Consider the following 16,573-nt stretch of genomic DNA (forward strand, 5'->3'; position numbering starts at 1 on the left):
GCCTGTTTGGCGCGGTAGCGATTGCGCTGTGCTTCATAGCACGCTCAGTTTACTGTACCTCTCTTCGTTTTAACTTTCTGAGCGTGTTTTTAATCCAAACATATCATATCTATATGTTTTTGGAATCGGGAACCGACAAGAAATAAGATGAAATAGTTTTTAAAACGATTTCGGAAATTTAATTTTGATCATAATTTTTTTATTTTTAATTTTCAGAGCTTGTTTTTAATCCAAATATAACATATGTATATGTTTTTGGAATCAGAAAATGACGAAGAATAAGATGAAATTGTTTTTGGATCGTTTAATAAAAAAAATAATTTTAATTACAAGTTTCCGATTTTTAATGACCAAACTCACTCATTAGTTTTTAAGCCACCAAGCTGAAATGCAATACCAAACCCCGGGCTTTGTCGAAGATTGCTTTGCCAAAATTTCAATCAATTTGATTGAAAAATGAGGGTGTGACAGTGCCGCCTCAACTTTTACAAAAAGCCGGATATGACGTCATCAAAGGTATTTATCGAAAAAAATGAAAAAAACATCCGGGGATATCATACCCAGGAACTCTCATGTCAAATTTTATAAAGATCTGCCCAGTAGTTTAGTCTGAATCGCTCTACACACACACACACAGACACACACACACACGCACACACGCACATACACCACGACCCTCGTTTCGATTCCCCCTCGATGTTAAAATATTTAGTCAAAACTTGACTAAATATAAAAAGTCGCGTAAGGCGAAAATACAACATTTAGTCAAGCTGTCGTACTCACAGAATGACACTGAACGTACTGCATTTTTTTTTCACCAAGACCGTATACTCGTAGGATCGCCAGTCCACCGCTCGTGGCAACGGCAGTGAAATTGACTAGCCAGAATAGCGCGGTAGTGGTTACGCTGAGCAGGGTAGCACGCTTTTCTGTATATCTGTTTTTTTTAAACTTTCTGAGCTTGTTTTTAATTCAAATATATCATATCTATATGTTTTTGAAATCAGGAATCGACAAGGAATCAGATTGTTTTAAATCGATTTCGGAAATTTAATTTTAATCAACATTTTCATATTTTTAATTTTCAGAGCTTGTTTTTAATCCGAATATAACATACATAAATGTTTTTGGAATAAGAAAATGATGAAGAATCAGATGAAATTGTTTTTGATTCGTTTTATACAAAAATAATTTTAATTACAATTTTCAGATTTTTAATGACCGAACTCATTAATTAATTTCTAAGCCTTCATGCCGAAATGCAATACCGAATTCCGGCCTTCGTCAAAGATTACTTGGCCAAAGATTCAATAAATGTCATTGAAAAATGAGGGTGTGACAGTGTCGCCTCAACTTTTACAAAACGAGCCGGATATGACGTCATCAAAGACATGAAAAAAACGTGTGGGGATATCATTCCCAGGAACTTTTATGTAAAGTTTCATGAAGATCGGTCCAGCACTTTTCTCTGAATCGCTCTACACACATACACACACACACACACACACACACACACACACACACACACACACACACATATATATATATATATATATATATATATATATATATATATATATATATATATATATATACACCACGACCCTCGTCTCGATTCCCCCTCTATGTTAAAACATTTAGTCAAAACTTGACTAAATGTAAAAATATAAGAAGGAATTTATGTACAAATGAACAAATTAAATTCGACATTATAATGTTTACAAACACTACTACCATCCGCGTCAGTAACTATCACCATTTAACATGGAACAGAGCATTTAATTTCACTTCACGAAACGTATTGAGAGTATGGGTCCGTTGGTTGCATAACTAATTGAACATGGTCATGTCTAAAACGGCCAACATTGTCCTACGCGTCCATGTGTGTGACCTCCCCCCCCCCCCCACCCCACCCCCCCCCCCCATTATTTTCCGCTAGCCCTAATCAACAACGTTCTCCTCCTGCTCCTCCTCCTCATCATCATCATCGTCGTCATTATCATCGTCGTCGTCATCATCATCATCATCATCATCATCATCATCATCATCATCATCATCATCATCATCAACAGCAGCACCAACATCATCATCATCATCAGCAGCAGCAGCAGAAGCAGCAGAAGCAGTAGTAGCAGAAGCGTCGTCGTCGTCATCATCTCAATCAGCAAAGAAAACACCACCAGCCTGTGGGAGGCATTCCCGCATGGTTATCAAATATCCCTTCGCCCCCCCCCCCCCCCTCCCGCCCACCCACAATCCACCCCCCCCCTCTCCAGACAGGTGCGAAAGGTGAGAGTTATTACCTGGATGACAAATGACTTGGAAGTGACGTTGGTCGCCGCCTGGGCCCACACACCGCGCTGTTCGAACAATATCGATCTCGACTCACCTGCACACAAACAACCGGTGCTGCTCCAAAATGTGACCCCTCCAACAAAATGTAAACCAATGCCTGAATTGTTAGTGAACGTGTTGATATGAATGTGACTCAAAAAACAAACTGACTGATTGACTGATTGATTGACTAACTAACTAACTAACTAACTTACCAATCAACTGACTGACTGACTAGCTGGCTGACTGACTGACCGACGGACCGACCGTCCGACCGAACGAATGAACGACCAACTCACTCTCTAACTCACTCACACACGAACGGGCGGGCTTGTGAACGAGTGAGCGAACGAACAAAGGAAGAAGAGAACTAGCAAAATAACTAACATTTCTAAGAGGACTTTGTAGAATATGTTATTTTCTGAACTCTTGTAATGAATCTTGAGTGTAGGCTGCTCGTGTTTTGGCACATGTCCATGGTACTCCTCTTGCGTTGACTCGTTCTTTGCTGGTTCGCTTTGAAATGAGGTAGGCTATAGCTACTGTTTGGCAATATTCATACTAAATTAGTTCAGCTTGAGCAATGCTTTTAACAGAGAATGAAGCTTGTCTGCAGCCTAATTCTCTGAAAACACAACGAGTGTAAAACTGGTATCGAACAGGAAGCCATGCAGTATTATGTTTATCCTACATACTGTACTTGTGTGTCTATTGCTCCAATGGCAAACGTCCCTCACTGAAAGCCTCGTTTAATCTTTGACGTCAGAGCAAAGAGACGTCACTCCAGAAAGCATATCGTGACGTGTACGTTCTTAAAATTCTTCCAAGTGTTCAAAGAATGTCGTTTGTCTCGGTGACTCGGCATCACGGGTAGTGGAAAATCAGGTCCCTGTCAGACACGACCTCTTCACATGCACTGTGGAGTGAACGATATTGTTATGATATGAGTGGTATGTCACACGTATGGGGGTTAAAAACCAAAAACCAACAGCCTCACTGCTTTCTGTGCAGACTGGAACTTTTTTTTAGACTTAGTTTCACAAACTGATTTAAACCCATACTTTATTTGGTGTTTAACGTCGTTTTCAACCACGCAGGTTATATCGCGACGGGGGAAGGGGGGAGATGGGATAGAACCACTTGTCAATTATTTCTTGTTCACAAAAGCACTAATAAAAAATTTGCTCCCGGGGCTTGCAACGTAGTACAATGTATTACCTTACTGGGAGAATGCAAGTTTCCAGTACAAAGGACTTAACATTTCTTACATACTGCTTGACTAAAATCTTTACAAAAATTGACTATATTCTATACAAGACACACTTAACAAGGGTAAAAAGAGAAACAGAATCCGTTAGTCGCTTCTTACGACATGCTGGGGAGCATCGGGTAAATTCTTCCCCCTAACCCGCGGGGGGTATACTAAAAAGTATAATCAGTTATCAATACTAATCAATGAAGCTGTGTTTGAAATTGCTACTGGTATCGTCACAAAATCACAGGGGGGATCTAACAATCCCTTACACCGGTGCCAGACATTGCAGCTGCATGTAACGTTTGATCATAGTCTTGAAGAAAGGGGGGATATAACATCGCTCGGCGCACCGGCATTAGGGACCAGTGGTGCGTTGCACATCACGCTCAGTGATTGTCCACTCTTCGCACGGCTGTCTCCAGTGGAAAAGACTTTAATTTAATTCGAGTTCGGATGTACAGTGTTCCAAATGCGTTTGTCCAAGAAGTGTAGAAGCAGAGTGATTGCTCTCTTCTTGCATTGCTGCCTGTCTCCGATGGAAAAGACTGTTTAGCTCATGTTCTGATGTACAGTGTTCCAAATGCGTTTGTCCAAGAAGTGTTCTGTATGCTTCTAACTGTAGAAGTGGAGTGGCTGTTTACTCCTTGCATTGATGTCTGTCTCCAGTGGAAAAGATTGTTTAGATCAAGTTTTTCCTGAACCGTGTTCCAAATGCGTTCTATCTAATGAGTGTTCTGTACAACTATACAAGCAGAGCGATTGTTTCACTGTTGTTTGGTGTCTCACGACCAACAAGTTCTGACTGTGTCATTTTCTACAAATACAGCGATTGTTTCACTGTTGTTTGGTGTCTCACGACCAACAAGTTCTGACTGTGTCATTTTCTACAAATACAGCGATTGTTTCACTGTTGTTTGGTGTCTCACGACCAACAAGTTCTGACTGTGTCATTTTCTACAAATACAGCGATCCAAGGACACGGTGCTTTAGAATTCTGCCTTACGTGTTCTGTCTGACTAAGAAGCGTTCTGTACTTCTATATTAACAATTGCACAACGCACAGACAGTATTTATGTTCCAATCTACCATGACAAAGAGCTGTTATCACTGCACGATGTTCAGGCGGCTCAGCACTTAACACTGAAGTGTTTTGTCTGTCTAACTAAGCAGCTTTTTGTTCAAGTGTAAAGTGTTCCGTATACAAATGTTCTTCAAAATAGCCCAGGTTGAGATCAACTTGTCTTCTGAGAGTGTGATATAACACTTCTGACGGAAAACGAACAGGGTGCTGAAACCAAGCTGAGCTTTTGAGCTGCAGCTTGTTTAACTACCGTTAGACAATTAAAAAGAGGGCCATTTTGCTATGTCTGTGTGTGCTCCACATTGACGAAGGCCGGCATGAATAACTCCAGACTGAAGCAACAGGATGCAGAAACCTAGCTGGGTTTTTTAGCTGCAGCTTGTTTAACTACCGTTAGACAATTAAAAAGTGTGCCATTTTGCTATGTCTGTGTGTGCTCCACAGTGAAGAAGGCCGACATGAAGAACTCCAGAGGGAAGCAGCAAGGAGCTGATATCAAGCTGAACTTCTGAACTGCAGCTTGTTAGTAATTGAGCAGAGCACTCTGCTGTGAGCGTGGACTGTCTTGTGCTTCACAATGAAGAAAACCAGCACGAAGAACACCAAGCTGAAGCAACGTGGCCCGGACATCGAGCTGGACTTTGCCCACAGTCGCGCGGGGCTGGGCACCCACAAGAAGAACTGCACGGAGCAGACTCGCCTGGAGAACAAGCTCCGCGCTCTGGAGATCCGGCAGCGTCGCTCGGTTCAGATCCACGAGGTTGAACAACGGGAGATCCTGCAGCGCCTGACCGCCAACCACGAGGTTCGAACCCCGTCTGTATCTTCGTCCAGACTGGGAGACCCCGGTGAGATGCTCTTACCTGGTGATTTTATCTCCACGCCCAGATTCGGAAGAAGGGGGTCACTTCAGCCCGAGTACCTGACTTCCTTCTCTCGCCAGAAGGATCCGACTGTTGAAAGCGTCGGTATCACGACCTTGACCTTGCCCGCAAGGTCACGGCGACCTTCGGTGAACCTACAGGGCTTGAGCACTCAGCCAGTCATCGATTTGAGCTCCCCAGAGTCAAGGTCATCGCTCAAGGTCACAGCGAACGACACGATCATTGACATGGTCGCGGCCAGCAACAGAGCGAGAAAGGGAAGAAGAGGAAGCGTTGGAGGAATAGAATCAGAGGCTGGAGGAGCAGATGACAGAGTAGGAATCGGACTGAGAGCAGAAATAGGAGGAGGGGGAGGAGGAGGAGGAAGAAGGAGAAGGGGTAGCATCGGAGGAGATCCCACACCTGAGATTAGAGAACCGGGAACAGGGACAAACACCAGCAAAGAAGGAGGAGCAGGACAAAGACTAGCCGGTAGACAAAGAAGGCAAAGCATCGCAGGTGGACTTGCGCCAGAATTCAAAGAATCAGGCACAGGAAGACGGAGAAGAAGCAACGGAGGAGAAGAAGGAGAAGGAGAAGACCCAGCAGACAAACCTCAACGACCACGACGACCTGGAGAGGACGACGTCATTGAGCAAAAGAAGCCGACTCCTTTACTGACACGAGGTCGTCGGCCCAGTCTTGATGTGGGTGTGGCTAACCTGTCACTCTTGTCTCCTGGCGGAAGTCCGTTAGCGCGTGGACCTATGTCTCGGCTTGCCGTCAGGCGATCTTCTGCTGCCTCGTCTCAGGTCAGTGTCTATGTTTAAACAATCTACTGTTTGCATTTATTGTCGTTGTAAAGCCTGACATTAATTAGGCGAAGTCGACTCCGCGAAGTCAACTTCCGGAAGCTCGCTGCGCGAAGCTTTGGCCCTGAATTTTCGGTAGAAAAGATTTTGCAAATTATGTTCACTTCGGGCTCAATGTTGTAGGTCTTTAATGTTGTATAGATTATGTTGACATTTCTTGCAAACACTTTACAGCCACAGCCGTAACAGTTCCATTAAAACAATTCAGCTCAGAATCAAAAAACAAGAAAGGTAGGTTGTTGGAACGTTTGTTATTGACAAAACAATACATTCACAGATATTTCGACCCAACGGTCTTTTAAAAACAAACAATAACAAACGTTCCAACAACCTACCTTTCTTGTTTTTTTATTCTCAATTTTGGAACGTTAATTGGCAGTCTCTTTGTTTTTGGATTAGTTCAGCTCAGAGTTTCAGATTTGGCCTGGCTTTTACATGGAACATCCCTCCACGCATACCGTAAAATCAGCACCTTGGCTGCTTCCTATGGTTGCTTTTACATGGAACATCCCTCCACGCATACCGTAAAATCAGCACCTTGGCTGCTTCCTATGGTTGCTTTTACATGGAACATCCCTCCACGCATACCGTAAAATCATCACCTTGGCTGCTTCCTATGGTTGCTTTTACATGGAACATCCCTCCACGCATACCGTAAAATCAGCACCTTGGCTGCTTCCTATGGTTGCTTTTACATGGAACATCCCTCCACGCATACCGTAAAATCATCACCTTGGCTGCTTCCTATGGTTGCTTTTACATGGAACATCCCTCCACGCATACCGTAAAATCATCACCTTGGCTGCTTCCTATGGTTGCTTTTACATGGAACATCCCTCCACGCATACCGTAAAATCATCACCTTGGCTGCTTCCTATGGTTGCTTTTACATGGAACATCCCTCCACGCATACCGTAAAATCAGCACCTTGGCTGCTTCCTATGGTTGCTTTTACATGGAACATCCCTCCACGCATACCGTAAAATCATCACCTTGGCTGCTTCCTATGGTTGCTTTTACATGGAACATCCCTCCACGCATACCGTAAAATCATCACCTTGGCTGCTTCCTATGGTTGCTTTTACATGGAACATCCCTCCACGCATACCGTAAAATCATCACCTTGGCTGCTTCCTATGGTTGCTTTTACATGGAACATCCCTCCACGCATACCGTAAAATCATCACCTTGGCTGCTTCCTATGGTTGCTTTTACATGGAACATCCCTCCACGCATACCGTAAAATCATCACCTTGGCTGCTTCCTATGGTTGCTTTTGATGAATTAAGTCTATGAAAAGATACTAGTTTTTTTTTGAGAAATTATTCATACATAAAGTACCACTCTCCACAGAGAGCATTAATCAGGCTTATGATTTTGGTATGTGCCAAGGACTACTACTAAACTTTAGTAGTAGTCCTTGGTATGTGCCAAAGGAGAGGGATGGTTTTATCTCGTGTAAAAACCTGACCGGATCTGACTTGGTGGGTCAAATTGTTTACAAGGGAAGGAGTGTGTTTTCAGGGAATTTCGTTATGTTTTGTGTCTAGATGTAAGTTTGTGGATTCGTCTTAGGTCAGTGTCTATGCTGAAACAAACTTTTTAAATCCATTTTTGCTTTTGCTTGTGTAGTTGTTGACAGGATTAAATTCTTAAAGACATTTTTTTTTAATCTACGCTCATAATGTGAATAGTTGATTTTCTCCTACCTCGCCTCAGGTCAGAAACCAGTGCTGAAACAATCTACTCTTCTTATCCATTTCTTATGTTCTTGTTAGTGTGACAATGTAGATATCTTTTTGCAGACACTGAGTGTATTCCATGCCCCTCTCGTGACTATTTTTTCCTCTGCGGCATTGTCTTGGGTCAATATCGATGTTGAAATCGCAATGTTCAGCTACCGGTACGGTTGGCCTAGTGGTAAGGCGTCCGCCCCGTGATCGGGAGGTCGTGGGTTCGAACCCCGGCCGGGTCATACCTAAGACTTTAAAATTGGCAATCTAGTGGCTGCTCCGCCTGGCGTCTGGCATTATGGGGTTAGTGCTAGGACTGGTTGGTCCGGTGTCAGAATAATGTGACTGGGTGAGACATGAAGCCTGTGCTGCGACTTCTGTCTTGTGTGTGGCGCACGTTATATGTCAAAGCAGTACCGCCCTGATATGGCCCTTCGTGGTCGGCTGGGCGTTAAGCAAACAAACAAACAAACAAACAAAAATGTTCAGCTTAATTGTTACGATTTACAACGAATAGCGTCTTGAACATGACATTCTTCCTGAGGTTCAAGAATTATTTTTTAGATCGAGGTTTTTAGTGAAAACTGGTCCAGTCAATTCAAACGGGAATCACAGGCACAGACAAGCAGGCAGACAAACAAACATACACAGATAGACAGACATATACACAGACAGACAAACACAGACAAACAAAGATAGACACACGTACACACAAACACACACACACACAAACACACACACTGACACACACACACTGACACTGACACACACACACAAACACACACACACACACACACACACACACACACACACACACAGATAAAAATGTATCAAGCATAACTTAAAGGTCCAGACCATGCTGTTTTAGCGTCAAAAACGCTTCGAATCGTGTTCCTGCGCGACCGAACACTTCCCGATGTTTGCAGTTAGTTAGAAAACCACTTTCTTACCGTCTTCAACAATGTTTGGTTTACTTCGGAATCTTCTAAGGCCGTAATCCGACGAATTTCGTGACCGAAGCGACGGATTTCTTCTCCAAAACGACCCGCCATTGTGCCGCGTGATCTTCGCGAGACTGGCTTATGAATAAATTATCCGTGACGTCACACTGTGTGAAGATGGTTGTTTACCAACATGGCAACAAGCGTAACTGCAGACGAAATTGAACCGTACATGTTCGAACTACCAGTTTCTCTCCTCGAATCAAGCATGAAAGATGAGGAGCGGAGGCCACTTCCAGCAGTAGTGAAAAGACAGTGACGATGAAAATTGCGACTCTGTTTGTCTCAGCGATCAAAGGTAAACACGCCCGCTCTCTGTGCTGAACTTATCGTCTGCTTTCGAGTCTGTGCTATTTTTTTCACTCTCGCCTTGTCAACGCACTCGCGAATAAGTGGGATATTGTTTAAGTGTTCATGCATTGCATGCACGAGTAAAAGAACAACAGCTCATCGCAGTTTTAACTGTTCTTGATTATTTCAGAGACTGGTGTCAGAGTGGCCACTGTACCTGTTGTATTGTGTGGGAGGGGCAGATTTGAGAGAGAGAGGAAGCTAGCCTGAGGTACATTGTAGAATGAAAACTTGCAGGGGAGCAAGAATGCATCACCAGCCACGAAGGTGTACATACAACTTTTTTTGAGGTGCCTATATTTGTTTGATTGTTAAATGTATGTATTTGTTGTTGTTTTTAAAGGCTATCAAGAAAACTGTTGTCATTTAAATTTGTAACACTCAGGCACATATAGTTTCACACACACACAAGATTAACTCACTTGCATGCCCACAGAAGAAGTTTGCTCTTCACATTGTTCTGTTGTTGTTGTTTTTATAATGTAATCATTGTAACATCAACACTCAGTAATAACCAATATTACAACACAATCACTTTTTCATCAGAACTCACTCACATACTACATGTATTAAACCCTGGTTTATGGACACTTGCATTTGTACTTTGCATGGGAAAGCAGCCTGAATTTCAGATGAACTTTAATAAAAGAAGATTTATATGTATGTTGCTCTAGATGCATGTTTTAATAAATAATAATGACATTCAGGAAAGTAAAAGGACTGTTGAAGTTTGCTGTTGTAAAATGTCTGATGATTAGGGTTCTGTTGCACATTTAGTGAATTGACTGTACCAATTGCTGTTATTATTTACACCCAATCAGTGCATCCACATGATATTATGTAGCTTAAATTAAAGAACATGTTTTGATGTGTTCAGAACATACCGACAAGTTGCACACTCACTGACTTTCCGAAAGAACAGGAAAGTTCTTCCTGCCTGTCTGGTCACTGCCATCAGAGACCTCTTTCTGTCACAGAGCTACACAGGCTTCAAATATATGTAAGATAAATAAAAGGTACATTACAACTCTCAACTGCGGGGTGTGTGTGTGTGTGGGGGGGGGATGTGCATAACCATTGCATACTTAAGGTCGGCTTAAACTGCAAACAGAAATGTGGAGCTTGCATAACAATTCTTGCTTTGGCAGATTTGGAGATAGGCAGCCTCAGTCTATATAGTTGGTCACCAGTTGGGGCGTCCTGCTTGGTGACAACTTGAGCTTTGTCAACTGGTCTAGCTGTAGCAGTCAAAGTCTGGGCACTGTTGCATTGTAGTCTTGCTGTGTATGCAGAGCTTTGTTGTAGCTGCCATAGGCCAGTGTTGCCATAGACCAGTGTTAGGATCACCACCCCCTCAAACAGCTCCTTCAGTTAACCTGATGCCTGTTTTAGACAGAAAAAAAAGTTACCACAATCAGCAGAACTTTCACTGGAGAATGGGCATAATTCTTTCATACTTTCTTTCTCATAGCTTTTTTTGGTTTTTATAATCTCTTCATTACACTAAATAACATCCATCTTAAGACCTATTTTGAGCCTGAATTTAAGTTGACTAGTAATGATATTAATCATAATGTATTTATTTTTATAATGTACAAACTAGAGTATGTATGTGGATATGTGTGTGATGGTGCTGGTATGGATATGCGTGGTTTGGGTTATGTGTGTACTGATGTGTACATTTTATGTGTTTTGTATGTTTTGCGAGTGCGATTTTATGTGATGTTATTCTGTACACCAGCCAAAACAAAATGTCTGGTATATTAGATAATAAACGCACCTTTAAATTTATTAGCGACTACACCCCGTCACCCTGCAGTCCCCCTCCCCCCCATTACACCCTACACTTTTAACATTGTATAAAAAATCATGTCCCAATATAGGTCCCTAGTTACCTGGGAGGACGTTAAGCTCCATAATCAACATCAACAACGTATTGAATTGAATTGAAAAGCTGGGGTTAGGAGGTCTAACTTCTTGAATTAAAGTGGTTTTTTTCTCAGGTGCATGTAGTTTTTTATTTGCTTGAAATCATGGTGTATTCTGGTTGTAAGAGAAGAGTCAATTTCCTTGTAAGCCTGCAAAATTAAGATTTGTCATTTTTGAAGTACATTTTTGTAAGAGTCCAAAATAGTCCAGGATAAGGAGGAAAAACATAGGGTGGGTCAGGAAATCTGAAACATTGCATAGTTTTGTTTTGCCTATGTAGACACAAAAAGTACTGAGTACTTCCCCCCCCCCCCCCCCCCCCCAAGAGAGCATAGCTGTTTTAATTATTTTAATGCCACTGTTAGCAAGAGGAGTACTACAGACAGCAATCAAACAGTGGATTTTTTCTGTAGACATTGTTATTTCTGTTTAGGTGTTTCAGTAGTTTTCTATGCGGATAAATCATGCTGCATGATCACTAGAAACAATCCAGCTCTGTAGCATGCAAGTTTTTTAAAGGTTTTTTTCCCATGTTACTCTGAGAGAAAAAAACAACCCACAGAGATAAAGTTGAACTGGCAGTTTGACTGAAGCAGTGGTAATAACACAGAGTGCTCTTCCTACAATCAATTTTTTTTATGTGGATGATGATGTCCATACATGTACAGTTTGGTTGTATTATTTTGCTAGACTATTTGTTTCTGTTAGATATATCTGCTCACATGATTGTTGTTCATAATTTGACATTACATTTACTGCTGATCAAAATGTATTGTTGGAATAGGTCTGCTTAATATTCTGACTGCAGTTTTGTAATAAAATCAAATAACACAGATGTTTTAAGTATCAAAGTGCTTTTCACACACACACACACACACACACACACACACACACACACACACACACACACACACACACACACACACACACACACACTCACACACTATGAGTATGACTGCAAACATGAATTTGTACTTGTATTAATTATAATTACTGTATTACAGAACCTGATCTGAAAAAAAGGACAACAGCAAATTATTCATGCAAGCTTGCTGTATTAACGATTTCTTTATCCATTTAATACAACACTGAATTAAAAGATAACAACTATAACAACGTGTGTGTGTGTTTGTGTGAATGTCTATGTGTATATGGACGGACACTGATTAAACCTGAGACTCATCGATTACCCAGGTGAGTGTAAAAGAGGGAGAGAGAGAGGGAACTTTAAGGTGGGTGCATGGGGACGGGCATGTAGTAACAGATATATGTTTTAATCTGTAATCTTAACACATGTGCTTAAAATTAGGAACAGATGCCATTCCACTACAAATACTGTCAGTCTGACAAAAACGCCCAGTGACACTGAACCCCTATCCCTTACAGAACACATTCAGTATACATGTACTCACTTCCTTTCGTCTGCGTTTAGTGAAAGCAGATCGTTCTGATGACACTGATTGGTATCCGGTTTCTGACCTCCTGTGAGTGGTCAACAATTGTCGGAACTGGAACTGCGTTAGGCAACAGCTGTTTTGTGTGTGCCAGGTTTTCTTGCCGGCTTAACTGCGTTCGCATTGGAAGAAAGTGTCGCGAAACACAGCACATCGTGTTGGCCGTTTCCAGTTAATCAGTCTTGCTGCAGAAGTTGTAAGCCCATCGGAAAAAGGTGACAACTGATGCCTGAACCCTTTTTCTATACTTCATAGCTATCAGCAGCCGTGCGCATTCCTTCGGCGTTCTGTTGATGCTCGATTTAGGCAAACGCCCACTTGAGCGTAAGCTGTAACTTTCGGTTTCCAAACACAAAGTGACGTCACAGCCGGTTCTCGTCTACTGGCGGCCATTTCGAAGTCTCGTTTAGCAGACGAATTTGGCGGAACGTTTTTAATTAAATCACAATGATTAAGCTACGAATCGGTGAATTTCTTTACATTTTTGGAATCTTTAGGTGCATTTCTGTAACCTTCAGTCATCGGTTAGTGGTTCTAATAACCTTTAAAACAGCGTGGTCTGGTCCTTTAAACAGCTAACAAGAAGCGGCAATGAACATTACTGTCGCGCTGTTCCCAACGGACCCAGTAATTTACCTCAGACCTGAACAAGAAAAAGCTTTCTTATTGTTTGCAACACAATAGTTTTCATCGACAGCTCTAAATGGATTGAGCCGTAGTTCATGTGCGGTTTTGTGTGTGAGGGGGAGGGGGGCGTGCGTGTGTGTGTGTGTGTGTGTAGTGGGGGGTGGTGGTAGTGGGGGTGTATGTGAGGGTGTTCTGGAAGAGGAGGTCGACTACGACAACAACATCAGACAACAACATCAAATAACATCAGACATACAAAACTAGGCTATATGCATCTTCAAAAATACAAGAACAAAAACAAGGGGAAAGCACAATAAAACATACAATCATACAGTCTGTGTACTTGTCTGTATCTGCCAGCAATCATGTATGTCAGTCTGTCTGTCTATCTGGTTGTTTGTCTCTATGTCTGTCTCTCTGTCTGTCTGTCTGTCTGTCTGTCTTTGTGTCTCAAACGCCTCTTGTGCTACCATAGTGTTATTCACGGTACATAATTATGCTGTATTCATCCCATATGTATCGATTTTTTTCTTCTCTTCTGGCGGATTTGGTAGCGTGCTTGTTGAATGTGAATTATCGTAAGATGAAAGAAGTTGAGAACAAAGGGTTCGATCGCGAGATGGGAATAGAGAATATCGATATATGTTGGTTGTTTTGTCACTTCCGCAATGATATTTTTTAACCAATGAAAGCCAACAATGTCTGCGCTTGCAATGTTATTTTCTCTGATCTGATTGCTGGTGAAAAAGAGTTCTTTGGAGGCTTATTTTTTTTATAAGTTTCTTTTTTTTTTTAAACCAAAAATGAGTATGACAATCATTTCTTACGTTTTGTTTGTTTTTTGGGCAGATGGTTTATTGGTCGGTCGGTTGTTTTTGTGTGTGTTTGTTTGTGACTGGACACAATCGGCGTACCTCCCCGCCCCATGCACTATGTATATTGGATGAAAGTTGATTATTTTTCACATTTAGTTAACTTTTGACTACATTTTTTTTTATATCTCTTCACGCGACCTATTTTCTTTTCTCTTGAAACTTATTTTCTTTTGACGAAAACGACAAGGAAATGCCTACAGGCTGTTTAATTTCTTCTTCCATCAACTCCGGTTTTTTTTGTCTGTGTTACTAATCATGTACATATCAGTCTCCCCCTTCCATTCCCAATTTCAATCTTCGGACATCGATTCCTTACAGAGACAAAATGTCCACAAAATGTGCTCATGCACTTAGCTGGCATCACAGACTGTAGAGAAATGTTGCACGTAGAGTGTTGTTGGAATTTACTTTCATCAGTAATTCGCCGAATAGCATCAATGTTTGGGGTGATTTCAAATAAGTTTAGATGCTTCGCCGACTGCCGCGAAGCCCCTGCAGAATATACGTACACTGGTACCCCGTATATGCAAGGCTAAACGACGTTGACGTGGTTGTATTGATGCTGTGTGGTTTCCAACGCGCGGAGGCAATTTTATTCCGATTCAGACGTTGCGCCGGTGCGCTACCACACAGTTTTGACAATACAGACCGTTTTGAATAGTGATAGTGAACGAAAAAAGGAGTGAAACTGTAGTATAGGATGAAAGTGAGCGAATATGCTCGAGTGAGGACAGATCTAGGCCTACAGTAAACCGGTTCGTATGTTCGTTTACGTGTATCTTTCTCGTTGAAAACCACACATGTACTAGATACAAACCGTACTCATTCCTACAATCATAAATTTAAGCTGTACGTGGTTTCAAAGAGACAAATTTAGTTTTGAATAGGGGACACTTGCCGTGAAGTTGGCGACAACGCTTCGTTTACACCAGGCGTCAGCGCGCTCTCGGTATAGCCGAATATACGGCTTTAGTAGGCGGCAAAAACAAACGCGCCACAGTCGCGCCAAATCAGTGTTCCAGCTCATTTCACCCCTACCACACATAACACATTCTACGAAGATGTGAAAGAAGACACCAGTTTAAAAAAACCAATTAAAAGTCATGCACGTATCGTACAGACAGTAACATATTCTACACGAATCTGTTTTTGTTTTCGATGTACCTTTTGAAAACGAGGAAAAATTTACTTGCACCGGTTCGGTGTCACGAACTGAAACCTCTGCTGAACAATCCTTCTCATTGCGGTGAATGCGCAAGCAAAAATCTGGGACTTCAAAAATGCGACCATTTGACCATGGGTTAGGGTTAGGGTTAGGATTAGGGTTAGGATTAGGGTTAGGGTTAGGGTTCGGGTTTGGTTGTTCACGACCTGATTAATCTCCCCATGTTAGCTCATGCGCATTGACCGCGATGAGAAGGATTGTTCACGCAGAGTTTTCAGTTCGTGACATCGGCCCGTCTGTGGCGCGTTTCTTTCGCCACGACAACACGGACTTAAGACGCTTCCATGCAGAATGTGCACAGAGCTTGTGCACTTACATCAGAGGCTACAGAGAACTGCTGCCAAAGTTCGTCCGAGTCCGTCAACCTTGCTCGCCAAGACTACGCAGATCACAAGATGCCAGATTACCCAGCGTTCCCGACGCTAACACCAGAGTAAGAGGGTGACTCAGTGCAATCGAGGGTGATTCCCGCAAATACAGAGAGATAATCCTCTTTAACCTCATGCTAAAGCGTTACCTTACCTCAAGAGTACGAACTTGACTTGTGCAAATATAGACATAATTCTGTTTTAATCTCTCGCCATAAGGGTTCCAGTCTGGAGTTAAAGCTCCCCCATCGAGACAGCGATGCATGGGCATTTCAGGAGCAAAAAAACCCACATTTTATACCTTGCAGCAGTTCATTTAAGATACAGTCATTCCTGACTGCAATGACCGCCCAAGAGACCGACCCAACGTGGTCGTTAAAGGCAGGAAGTCGCAATGGAAAGCTGAATTATATAAAAGAAAACTCGACTGGGAGCCTTCGGGTCGGTTGGGGCAGGTGGTGGTCACTTTCGAGAGGTGGTCACTGCAAAATGCAATGCAAGCGTGGACTGAAGCTCTCAAGGTCATACACGCCGTGTAGGTGGGGTTTCGGGTAGCGTTTGCTGTACATACAGAATTCTGTACATGATTTTCAGCCCTATCTTTT

General features: G+C 42.3%; 3 long non-coding RNA genes across 3 annotated transcripts in view; 2 read left to right on the plus strand and 1 right to left on the minus strand.

Annotated features, from left to right (window-relative positions):
• LOC138976123 (uncharacterized) overlaps positions 1–16,573 on the plus strand; it is a 34,631-nt gene that overhangs the window by 11,416 nt on the left and 6,642 nt on the right. The gene's annotated exons all lie outside the window — the stretch shown is intronic.
• On the plus strand, positions 8,980–10,207 carry LOC138976101 (uncharacterized). Its single transcript, XR_011458874.1, has 2 exons — positions 8,980–9,437; positions 9,621–10,207. It is a non-coding gene; the product is annotated as an uncharacterized lncRNA (long non-coding RNA).
• LOC138976100 (uncharacterized) lies at positions 10,363–13,387 on the minus strand. The gene is made up of 2 exons (XR_011458873.1): positions 12,832–13,387; positions 10,363–10,873 (listed from the first exon to the last, which is right to left on the minus strand). It is a non-coding gene; the product is annotated as an uncharacterized lncRNA (long non-coding RNA).

Source organism: Littorina saxatilis, linkage group LG9 (assembly GCF_037325665.1).
Source record: "Littorina saxatilis isolate snail1 linkage group LG9, US_GU_Lsax_2.0, whole genome shotgun sequence".
Taxonomy (NCBI): Eukaryota; Metazoa; Mollusca; class Gastropoda; order Littorinimorpha; family Littorinidae; genus Littorina; species Littorina saxatilis.